Source organism: Rhopalosiphum padi, chromosome 1, assembly GCF_020882245.1.
Source record: "Rhopalosiphum padi isolate XX-2018 chromosome 1, ASM2088224v1, whole genome shotgun sequence".
Taxonomy (NCBI): domain Eukaryota; kingdom Metazoa; phylum Arthropoda; class Insecta; order Hemiptera; family Aphididae; genus Rhopalosiphum; species Rhopalosiphum padi.
Genome location: NC_083597.1, coordinates 61,114,282 through 61,127,197, shown reverse-complemented (window position 1 = coordinate 61,127,197; position 12,916 = coordinate 61,114,282). Strand labels below are relative to the sequence as shown.

The 12,916-nt window shown below is 27.5% G+C and overlaps 1 protein-coding gene across 1 annotated transcript in view; it reads right to left on the bottom strand.

Moving 5' to 3' along the window:
• Window positions 1-12,916, bottom strand: part of LOC132921982 (cadherin-89D) — a 45,285-nt gene that overhangs the window by 8,715 nt on the left and 23,654 nt on the right. The gene's annotated exons all lie outside the window — the stretch shown is intronic.

The following is a 12,916-nucleotide window of genomic DNA, read 5'->3' as shown; positions in this document are numbered from 1 at the left end:
GTATAAGATATAGTTATAATAAATAGGTTCATATATTAATATTATATATTATATATTTTATTGTTTGCATATAAATAACAATTTTTATATAATAAAAGCAGTTAAGTACTATATACTATATTATATTACTCCATACCTATATATAAAGTTTATCTAAAATATGAACCTATTTTTTTTAGTTTAGTATAGACTTATGCAGTGTTAGTATATAACTAATACACTACAAAGTAAAAGACGAATAGTTCGTAGTTATTATTATTTTACAATAATTATTATAATTTTAGTAATTACTAATTTAATTATATTAAAATTGCTATTTATATACAAAAAGATTATTTATTTATCTATATCTTTATCTGTATCTAGATATATTTATTTATTTATTTTTTTGTTATTTAACTGGTATTAAAATCTTATTAGATGGTGTACTAAAAATGTAAAAAAAAATAGTGTTATACATTCGAATATTAGGTATATTACTAAATTAAAAGACTCAACAAAAAAAAAGTAAATTTTAATTTGTTTAAATATTTCTATATTATTATTATTTTAAAATCGTAATATAATTAATTGTATACCATTGTCAAAAATAACTATGCAAACGTACAACTACTACGGGAATTTTAAACACAATTTGTAAATATTTTATACAAAATATCATACACCTAAATGAATATTTTTATGGAATACGTACAAAAATAATATTGGTACACTAAAAAGATTTAGTGAAAAAAATAGATGTAATTTATGTATAAAATAGGTTTTTTAAAATCTATTTTTTTTTTAAACTTAATAATATTTAAAGAAACTAATAGCTAATAAAACTAATGATAGTAAAAAATAATCATATATAATATTACCCTAAAATCATATCACATAATATTTTTATTTTTATTATTAACAAAATATTTGTCTTACGTTACTAATAAGTTGGATATATTATAGACATGTCAAGCCAACTGAACAATAGTAGTTCCCTACCAAATAAATAGGTTGTTATTATAATAATAATTTAGGTATGTATTATGTATGAGGAAAATATTTGTACAACTTTTCTTGCGAAAAAAAAAACTGTTAATATATAATACAAAAATAAATATTAAATAAATAAATATTTTAATACATTGAAATATAAAACAATTACATTTTAAATAACGTTCCTGAATATTAGATTGCGCTGTAACACTGAACCAACGTAAATATACAGGCATGAGGGACAAATAAAACCGAAAAAAAAATGTAATTCTAACAAAAATTACATACGAGATATACCCAACACTCTTAATGGGTACATAATATTGTTTTGACGTCTACGTCTGAGAGAAAATCTGTAGTGCGAGTAAGTTGTCGATAACTTAGTTAAAATCAATGTGACGATGATACGGTAGAGTGTAGTTTCGGTCTAAATAAATTTAGGGACGGTAACATGAGACAAGAAGCAATCACTACAGATCAGTTCAAAGAAAATGGAACATTTTTTTCTGACATTGAATAGATTTATTACATCGTCCAATTCCATTGAGCTATAACAATTCGGAATTATATTCTATTTATTATATAATAATAACTGCCTACAGCGCAAACAATAATCAATATAACTAACCCGGTTTAAAATACATTACATCCACATAATATGTGTAATATAATAATGTAGTATACCAATCGATTAATGACGCCGACCAGTATAGGTTCGTTTTGAAAAGTGTGATAATTCAATTACGATTAAGTACCAATCGTTTCTTTTGTACTATCGGTGTCAAGAATATTATTTATAATTTAAATTTTCATTATTTTCATTCAATTAGTTATATTATGTATTGATATTACTTCTCATTATTTCAATAAATATTGTCATACTATATACTATTATCATTACCATACAGTATATATGTCACCATAAGTATTAAAATTTGATTTTATTAATAATTATATTTCACAAGCGATCAAAAATGTGATTAAATGTATTTGTATGAATTAAGCTTGTTTTTTTACAATGTCAAAAGGCGATTACTATAAATATGTTGAATGAAAAGTTATAGGAAAGATAAAATAATAATACACATTGTATTCAAATATGTAAGAAATATCTGTAACCATTACAAAACGGTTAAGAAAAATGTCTTGGTTTCGTTTTGATAGATAACATGTTTACCAGTTTACCTATTTTATATATTTTAAATATATACATATACATATAAATTATTGTGAAAGTTGAACAAAAATAATTGTTTTAAAAATAGTATTATTTTGGTATGTCTGAGGGCTATAAAAAAATTAAATAACTGCTTTTGACAGAAACGCAATAAAAATATAATATAATACTGGTTTTAAAACATATATATAATATATATATATATATATATATATATATATATATATATATATATATATATCGGAATTATTTATTATTCGATATATTATATTATATCGTCAAAAACCTAATCGGAATTTTTTTTTTTTTACATGTTACTATAAATCCCCGTCTTAAATTACATCAAGCTTAATGAGTAGGAACTCTAATAGTATTACACTAAATACAAATGTAAAGTAATATCTATACGTTTTAAGGTGCAGGTTAAATTTAACAGGATGACATTTTACAACATTTATGAAATATTTTATACATTCTTTTCTAGCTTTAATGTTCTATGTCCTAGATTAAGGATACATCTCTCACTCTGTCACTTAAAGATATACTAAAAAGACATCTGAGTTGTTTATCAAAACTGATACAAATATTCGATTTACAGAAAGAGTCTCTTTTAGTATTGATGACATTTGTCAGACATCTGAACTATAAATCTATTTCACTTCAGTTTCAACGTCAAAGGAAAAACGACGAAATTCACTTAATAAACTATAATAAAAAAAAATAAACATTTTATATTTTTTGTTACTTTAGGTTAACAAGTCAAAAGGCTGCACGTTGTAGGTAAGTTTTAGTATTTGCATTACATCTTTTGTGCATAATAAATTTAATTAGATTAATCTGTAGTTTTTAGCATAGACCGTGATTTTATATCTCGTAATCGGACTATACCTGTAATTTATAATTTTAAGTGAATCTGTTAATGATTTTGTTAAATCTTTACATCATGGACCAGAGATAGATGCACCTAACCTGGTATGCCTTAACCTGGCTGAAGAGTGTTTTTTAGTATATACTCAACACAAATATTATTATATTAATATTGTTTATTTTTAAATATTATAGGTAAACCAAACCCACCATATATCAGTTGTCATTTATAAATGGTGTAATATATATATTATAAAAATATTACATACAATAAAAATAAAATAAATGAATAAATAAATAAAACTATCACCGTAATTTGAAATTGCTCATATTGTCATACACCTATAAACTTGGTTTAAAATAAATGTTCTAAGTGCTATAATAACTATAATTATAAATATTATTATTTTTACTTACATTTTATATTTTGAACAGAGCAATAAATGTATTTATTTTACAATAATGGGTGGTTTTTTTAATTTTATTTTTGTGTATTTGTTAGGCATTTTTAATTTTTTTAGTTTTATTTTTAAAAGAGTTACGCAAATGTTAAGTTACATTGAAAAGTTTAATAATTTAGTACAAGATAATAAATAATTTATAATTTAAAAATATAAAAATATTTAAAACACATAGACATTTTTTTTATACACGCTTTCAATGATCAGATTGTCAAGTGTATTAAATATGCTTAATGTATCGTTATATTTTAAGTAAAAAACAACAATTTTGATCATTTTGTTGCAATTCAAACATACTATTTCGTAGAATATTTTTTTTTATAAATAATTATATTTTATATATATTCAGATTTATTTGATTTTATTTCCTATTTATAATTAAATCCGTATTATCAATAGTTAAATATATTGTTACTATAATTTTTATTTAAATAAAATAAACTATAAATTATAAAATATACTTAATAATACAGGTGTCCAGACATTCTTCGCTCAGTTTTTCGTATGCATCGAGTGACTTATTCAATGACTATCTTTTATTAAATTAATTATTTATATATTAATGATATTATTAGACTAAATATGTCTTTAAAATAATGTGTTACTGTTTATGCGTGCATTATGAGCTCTGAAGTAAGGGGGACTTGGTTATTAAGCAAGAATCAAATAAAAATTGTAAAATAAATAACGTAAAAACTGTAACATTTTATCACGTTTTTTTTTTGTATTATTATTATTAATTTTGCTTGTTGTATAATCTTACGCATAATTTGATATTAAAGCACCTTTTTCAAAGATGGGTTGTTTATACTTAAAATGTATATTGTGTGTATCTACGGCAACTGGCGTTTTTAGATTAATCACGTTTCAACGCGAGTTCTCGTGACCCTCATATATATTACAAGTCGCTTTCAAAATCTTTTGCTATATTATATATGTACACTTTAAGCGTATTATTTAAGTCTTGAAAGATATTTTGTTTTCCACCCACGTCAAAATCTCATCTAATTCAATTTCGACAAACTTTATTCGGCTCTATACCAATATTAGATTTACGCACGTAACGACTTTAGTCGACTTTGATATAATACACGGGTATAGAAATTAAAAATTTTTAATATTATTATTTCATAATTCGTACAGCTGTTTCAATAAGTAGTATATGTATATTCAATAATTATCTTAAATCATAAATATATGTATATATTTATAAGTATTAAGCACTTATTATTTTAATAAATAAATTATATTAAAATTTTTGAAATCATAAGTTACGTACGATTCTATTATTTTATACATTTTCATCGTTTTTTTTCATTCCTATCGTAATGTGTCTTATGGTCAATTAACTGTTGATAATAAAATCACGAGGTGCGTTTATTTCAAATCTTATAAAAGCGCGACGCAGAATGCTTAAAAGTATAAGATATACGCGTCGTACATTGAATCTACGTAGTACTCAAAGTGTGTTTACTATGATTTCAAACTCTTTTCCAGTCTGAAAATTTCGCTCGGCACTCCGCAGCATCTCTATAATAATAATATGTATATAGGTGATACGTAGTTCCGGAATATCCCAATACCCATTTTGCGTGTATTTACAAATCTATAGCGTGGTGTATTATGCTACAAAACCTGTCAAATGTATGACATCGTATCATTATTTTCAGGGTGGAGATGTATCAAAAACCGTATGTCTGCTATGCGTTTAAATACGATATATGACGGCGGTCAATAGAACTTGCCGGCGGACGGTGGCTTGCAAGACACACGTTCGGGGAAAAATATCTTAACTCTTCGACGATCAGCTGCGGTGGCGATGACGGGGATACGGTGGTCGAGGCGTCGTCGACATTTTGTTTTGTAAATCAATAATTATATCGCGTAACGCACACGGCCGTGCGAATTTCTCTGGCGCCACACGCACACGCACACGCTGATCAATCCATTTATTATGCATATTGTATACGCGCGTATCGAAAATAACATAATATGTTTGTAATGTCGTGTGTCGTTTTGATCGCGAAAACAATATTGTTTCCATTGTCGGTGACCACCGTGTGCTGGGCGAACGCGAGAATAATAATGCAAAACGATACGATATTATAATAATGTTGTCCATACGAGTATAGGTACTGTTGTTATTATTATAATGAATATGCATTGCGTTCAAACAGGGGCAGTTAAGTCGGCGGAGATCGATTCCCGGCGGGATTATGCGCGTGAAATTAACAACACGATTGCATATCATAATACGGATATTCCGTGATCAACACATTATTATAATACATTCACACTCTTGGCTCTTGATTGTTACTATTTTTTTTTTTATTTATTTTATTTAAAGCAGTTATTGAATATTTACAGACTATATAATATAGTAGAACGATACAATTGCTACTTGTAGGACGCAAATTAATCACCTTATTTAAATCTCAGTGTTATTACCATTTCATTAAAAGTTTTAATTAGAAGATTATAGTGAAGCGATTTATTTTGTACATACCAAAGCGCTTTAGCAACGGTACGTAGAAAAATTGATTGAAAAGCTGGAATTGTTTGACTGTTGGAATTTTTCATTTTAACCGGGCCCAGTGGGATTATTCTATATAGTACGCGAGTACACCCCAATGTTTCATATATTTATTTTTATTTATTTAATTTTAATTTCATATAATGATATATATATATATATATATTAAGACAAATAAGTGACGCAACGAGGGAAGTAAAGAAGTAGCCACGGGCTGTATAAAATAGTTAATTAAGTATATATTTTTAATCTGAAATATAATTTTGATCTTGTGATAATTTCACATATTTATACAAAAAATGGAAAATCCTATAATAATAACTAGGTATATAAATGCAAATCCGAGCGCCGTTCAGAGCGGTTTTACCCATCATCGCTCACCCACTAAATACGCCCCGGGGGTAAAATCCCTTATTATCCGCGTCTACGGCGATATTCGTAAATAATAATTATTACAACTATATGGATTAGGTAGAACGTTAGACGAGCTATGCGACAGCGCGCATCGGCCGACGGGTTTATTTTCCATTTTGAGTTTCTTGAAATTTTTCACATATAATATATATGATAATATTACGCAACATAATTGCCGTCTGGTTTGCACACGTAGTTTACCCATATAAATACGTACATTTATTATAGCGCACTGTACACAACATAATCGGTTATACGTGTATCTGTATGCGTTTGAACCGATATCGATGCTGACACAGGTGCAGTCAACGTATATGGACGCGGCGTGTCGATTCGCGTTTTGTCACGCGTTATCATTGTTAATTTGATCGTTATTATTTCAGCCCCTTCCTCCAGACATCGTTTCGGGGACAGTAAAATATTATTGTTGATATTCGTTCGACGAGTGTTGCGCAATCCTACCCGTGCGGGGTGTGACTGATTTCAAGACCCCCTCCGCCCATCACTAACCGTAAAACGGTTCCGTATACTGAGTGATGCTAGTCGATAGTGGTTAGTGGCTATATTCATTTTCTAAGTCAATGTTTGTGTATTTGAAAAAAAAATAAAAACCTATTCTTTTAATTCAGAAGTATTCAAAAATACTCACCAAGTATGAAAATGTTTTTTTTTAATTTTCTAATGAAAACTCGTATTTTGGATAATTTTTAGTACATTTCAAAAGCCAACAAAATGTATTAAAAATTGAAAAATCTTAAATAGTTAAGAAATTATTATTATTTTTTTATGCTTCAAATTACAAGAACTGATTTTATTTCAAAAATATAATATACTTAGAAAATTAGTGTGGCCGTGTAAGTAGAGCACTCTGTATAGTTATATAAAACGATGAGGAAAATCCGATCACGCGCGCATAGACCGAAACATATTATGTACATATATACTATATACACATCGAATCCGACCGTATATCGTCCTGGGCGTTGTTGCTTTCACCAGGACGACATATATTATTTATTGTATACATACAATAACATCGAGAAAAACGTAATGTGTATACAATCATCGCGTCTATCTTCAAACGCACTCACGACAAAAAGCGATGGCTACCCATCGGTCACTTTAGTTATATGGCAGAAATATTTTCTCCTACTTACAGGTATACTGGTGGTCACTGCTGAATGGATTTTTTTTTGCGTTACGTGACGCGCTTATCCTTTATGTCCAAGAAAACTTTTGCGTTTTCAAAAAAATCAATGAACCCGGGTTTTACTACAATTATTATTATTTTTAGTTCACCGTTTGGATTGACAGACTAAAGCGATTTTAAACATACTATATGAAATATTAATTATAGAACCGATGTACACATATGTACACATATTTTATATTCTATTTATAATTATAGCTTACAATAGGTGAGTATTCATAACATTTTTGAAATGAATGCAATTAAAAAAATATTATTATAAAACTTAAAATACGACATACATCGACAAATTCGTAATATTATAATATTGTTATATAACCATAAAACTTAAAAATTTTGCATTTACATATTTTCTTTATGTGCAATTAATGTAGTACTCAGTAAACTGTACAAACCCATTTTATGCAAATTTAAACTTATTTATAAATTAATTTTTTTCAGTACAATTTTTCAAACACGAATTACTTAATTCTATATTGATCATTTTAAAACTTTTTCGCATAATATCATTGTATATCATTTGTTTCTATATGTGATAATACTTAAGTTAACTATACCAAACATTATATGAACATCAATTTGTAGGGAATATTCACCAAACGGCATTCGCATTAACAGTTAGCTCAATGCCATCCTTGCAGGTCCTTCTATTTTAGTATTGTTGGATCGTTCGAAATATCTTTAGTGCCTATAGATAACACTTATATACTGTCCATTTAGTTGTTTTCGTTTAAGAATATTTCGCCGAAATCCCCTCAAAAAAGTGGTTCGGGAAAATTTTACAGCTCAACTTTAGACATTTGTTCCTGCGAAATTGCTATGTACTGTTTTAATGTCTTAATAAAAACGACAACTTCCGAGCTCCATAGTCGTATCACTCATGTGCGCGACAATTAAATAGTCAAACGTTGTATAACACGCTGGCTGTAGTGTTAGTGTACACTTTTTGTTTCGTACGACGCGGGTAAAAGTGTGTGCGCGCGTGTCGTGTGTCTGACGCGTAGGTATGGAAACTCGGTGAGTCGCGAGCCAACGACGTGAACCGTATTTCCCGTGTTCGATCATAGGCACACAGTTCTCTATGTTGTGTATATATTTATATGTAGGTGCGCGCGATCGATCGGAAAATTCGCGTGTCCCGAATATATTATTATACGTAGTCGCATAGCACTTTTACAGTGTTATTGTCACCGCGATAACTGCAACAGTCACCGTCGATACGACACTGTGCGGCTAAATTATATGATAAATTGTTGTGCTGACAATTGCGGTCTCTGTCGTCGGTATAACACGCCCGTGATTATATATATATATATGCATCGTATATCTGTAGTGTTCGTATAAAAATGCGATTTACTGTCGTGGACCGGTTATTACGTCAAAACCGTCGCGGACCGTGATGTATTAATTGTCGTTGTCGTTATTAAGACCCATTTTATTGTCGTATCGACATTTTATTCTCTGTACGAGCGTGTTAGTTACGACCCAGCTCTGAATTTTTCCAACCGTCATCATAAATTATGTAATATGATAAAAGCTTTTCCCGGACCCATACGCATAATAACTAGACAACATAAATATGAAAATATTGTAGTATTATTATTATATTTTCTTCAAGAATTTTTATTGCTGATCTTCTTCCCCAATTCGTAGATCACTCTCATTACCTAACCTAACGAGTTTCTCTATTTTTTTTACGATTAATGCTAATACCCAAACCCTCACTCTGGAATTATTCGATCAATTTGAAAACTATTTTAATATTTTGTAAACTATAATTATAAAAAATTGCACATATGTTTTTAGAATTTTCGTATCAATATTTTTATTTTATTTTTGGGAGGAAGGGGGATATTTTACATGATCAGTTTGCTTTTCTGACTTATAAAAAGCGTATAACATACTAACATAGCATATAAGATTTCAACTACAATTAACGTTAAGTAAGTTTGTTAGTTAGTTTTAATATTATATATACGTAATACTCGTATTAAATATAGGTTATGTCATCGTATTTAAAAATGACATCATTACTTGTCTGTATTTTCTTTGTGGTTTTGCGATATTCTAATTTTAAAGCAAACAATAATAATTTTCAAATCCTAATACTATTTTTCGCAAATTAAAGTACTTACTGAGAAAAAGAAAACACTGAATACTGATTATGTTAACTTTAAATTTGAAAATAATTCAATAATTGACTTATTAATAATGTTAAAACTAACAAAACTAAACGTAAACTGCTGAACATAAAATATACTAGCTACACGCTTGTAAGACCGAGAATATACAAATGAGGGTTTGGCGTGCCCTTAAACAAGACCATACTAAAAATTGTTTAAAAAATCCAGTACATAAATCCTTCTAATTATGTTATACTATGCATAGTCGTATCCGCTGGTGTAAAAGAAATACAGTCGTAAAGAAAACTCACATTTCATTATTGTGTTATTTTCAACGAAAATATTGTTGCATTGCAACGCATAATACAACTTAAAAGAAATCATAATAATTATGTGTCTAAAACTGCACGTGGGAATCAAGTACACATTATATTTTATATAATATAAAATGTATAAGATCGTTGTATTTTTGTTTTTACTATTTAAAAAAGTTACGTAAGTAACATTTAATTTTTAGACATAATACTTAACTATAGAATTAATAGTGGAATCATGATTATATTAATTATTTAATTATTAAACTACAAGGCAGTTTTATTTTTATAGGAATTTCCAATTCACAACTTTCGATGCCTACGCTAAATTGTTGTTACACTTGCAATTTAACTTCTAAAGTTTATTTTGAAACGTTTTACGGTGTAACGAGAATAGCGTAGGACTGGTGTCAGCGTTTCTACAAAAATCAGCTTAAATTCTTCAGTAGCCTAAACTAACTTTTCTATTTTTCATTATCATTGTTAAAACTTTTACTGAGCAATGTGGTATATAGTGGAATTATATATATATACATTATTCGGGTACAAAGTTTTTATTTTCTTGCTCATTGTAAATTTAATACGCTAGGTAAGCATATATAAATGTTACATTTATGATTTTACAAATTACATCAAACGTTTTTAGTGTATATATTTACTAATATTATTCATATAATATATATTTTTTTCAAATTTTAACAGCATATTTTATTACTAATAAAATATCATATAATAATATCAACTGAAATACTTATAAAATAAAAAAATAAAAAAATATAATTAAAAATTTAGTGAATAAACTAAAAATACCTTTATTATAAATTTTAATTGTATCATCAACCATCGTCTAATGAATTAATCAGAGATTTGTACATTGAATTCTTTATACCGTATAATTGGATATACTACGCTACGTATCTACAATAAATTGATCGTAGATGTGAAAACGGAAGAGGAAAATACCACAATAATAATTATGTAATTTAAAATGTATCTACTTGCCTAAATACAAATGGCTTATTAAATAAACTTATATTAGTAATTTTCAATGCAAGGAAGTGCATATTTTAAGAACATTACTGCATGCATACCTATTTAGGTCATTTTTATACGTGCAGTTAAGACAATTTATGTCGATTCTTTGAGCTCTGATTATTATTACAGTAATCCATATAATATTTTTATCATTTTGATACATATCGGAATAAATGATAAAAATCGATAGGTTCGATTTATTTAGATTTTATAGTATATTCAATTTCGTTCGGAAATCCACTTTAGCATCCACTGTGACAATTATATCTGAAGAATAATATAATAACATAATTATTCATAATAATATCGTACATAAAAATCACGATTTTATCATGTACGATGTGCAATGACCAAATGACAGTTGGTAAGTATATATATATATATAATATATAATATATTATTATTAGTGTGAATACGCCAGTGCGCATTGTCCGTCACTATAATTATTGTCGCTTCATTAAGATGACATTAAAGGTACGCATTTCTTCACAAAACGCAAAACGCATATTTTCGAAAACTACACAAACGAAAGACACTATCTGTGCGCGTTTGCAATGAGTTTGTTTGTCACATACATATTGGTATATATTAGCCATCGTTGTGTCCTTAACTAGCACAATGTTTGCCGTGTGGTCATCATACAACTCCAAGTTTTTTGTAACAGGTTTTTCGTAAGTTATACGATGGCCAATATAAAGTCTAAGTTTAGATTTTTTATAACGCAAATGATACAACGACACCAAATTCATAAGTTATTATTTCACAGATGAGATTTGGAGAAATGTCACATTACCTTACTAGAGATATATTTGAAGCTTTCCTACTACACTAATTATTTTCTTCGAGAAATGATTAATACTTAAAAATATAATATTTAGTAATATACATCAATTTAATTAATTTAACTTCCCAATAAAAGGATGTCAATAAAAAAATTCAATTTTGAAATATCCGGTTTTCGTGGACTTCATATTACCACAGTAAATGTATGTTGTCTGTATAATAATATATAAATTATTATATTGTAACACATTTTAATAATGTTAAGGTAAAAAAAATCAAATGTAAGTATTTCTTATGATATGTGTACATCAAAACTTATCATGAACTAGGGTATTAGAAAACATTACCCAACTACAATTCAAAATTACGTTTAACGTATTTATCTAACACTAATACGTAATTAACTTCTACATTAAAATATAATTTTGATTTAAAAGAGTAAATGAAAAATTTACAAATTGTTGAAAATAAAAACCTGTGAATTTAAGTAAAAATAATCAAAAAATATAAATTATTTGTTTATCCCTCATGTTTTTTTTATAAATAAATACTCGTAAATAAAAATCGTGCAAATTTAATATTTATACTAACGGTGTGCTAATATTTGGTAAAAAAAAAATTGTTAATTAGTGATTACTTCAATTGTGGGTGATGAAGTAATGTCATTCCACCCCTCCTCGTGTTCTTTTATAAATAACTCGTAAATAAGGGTCGTGTAAATTCCAAAAATAGTCATGCAAATTCATGGTGATTAGTAACATCGTGTTTTTATTAATAAAGTAAAATATGGCGGGGGCAGGGTAATGTACATTTGTGTACCAATTAAAAATGCTCGTATGTACATACCGCAGTATTATAATGATATCCAAATTATAATGAAGCATCGTTATAAACTTAACTGGAATTTAAACCAGCTAATTAAAATTAATTTAAAATAAATGTCATGTCCAAACTATAGATTTTGATTTATATTATTATCAAACTATTAATTTGAATGGAAATTCTAAAATTTAGGAAAAAAACA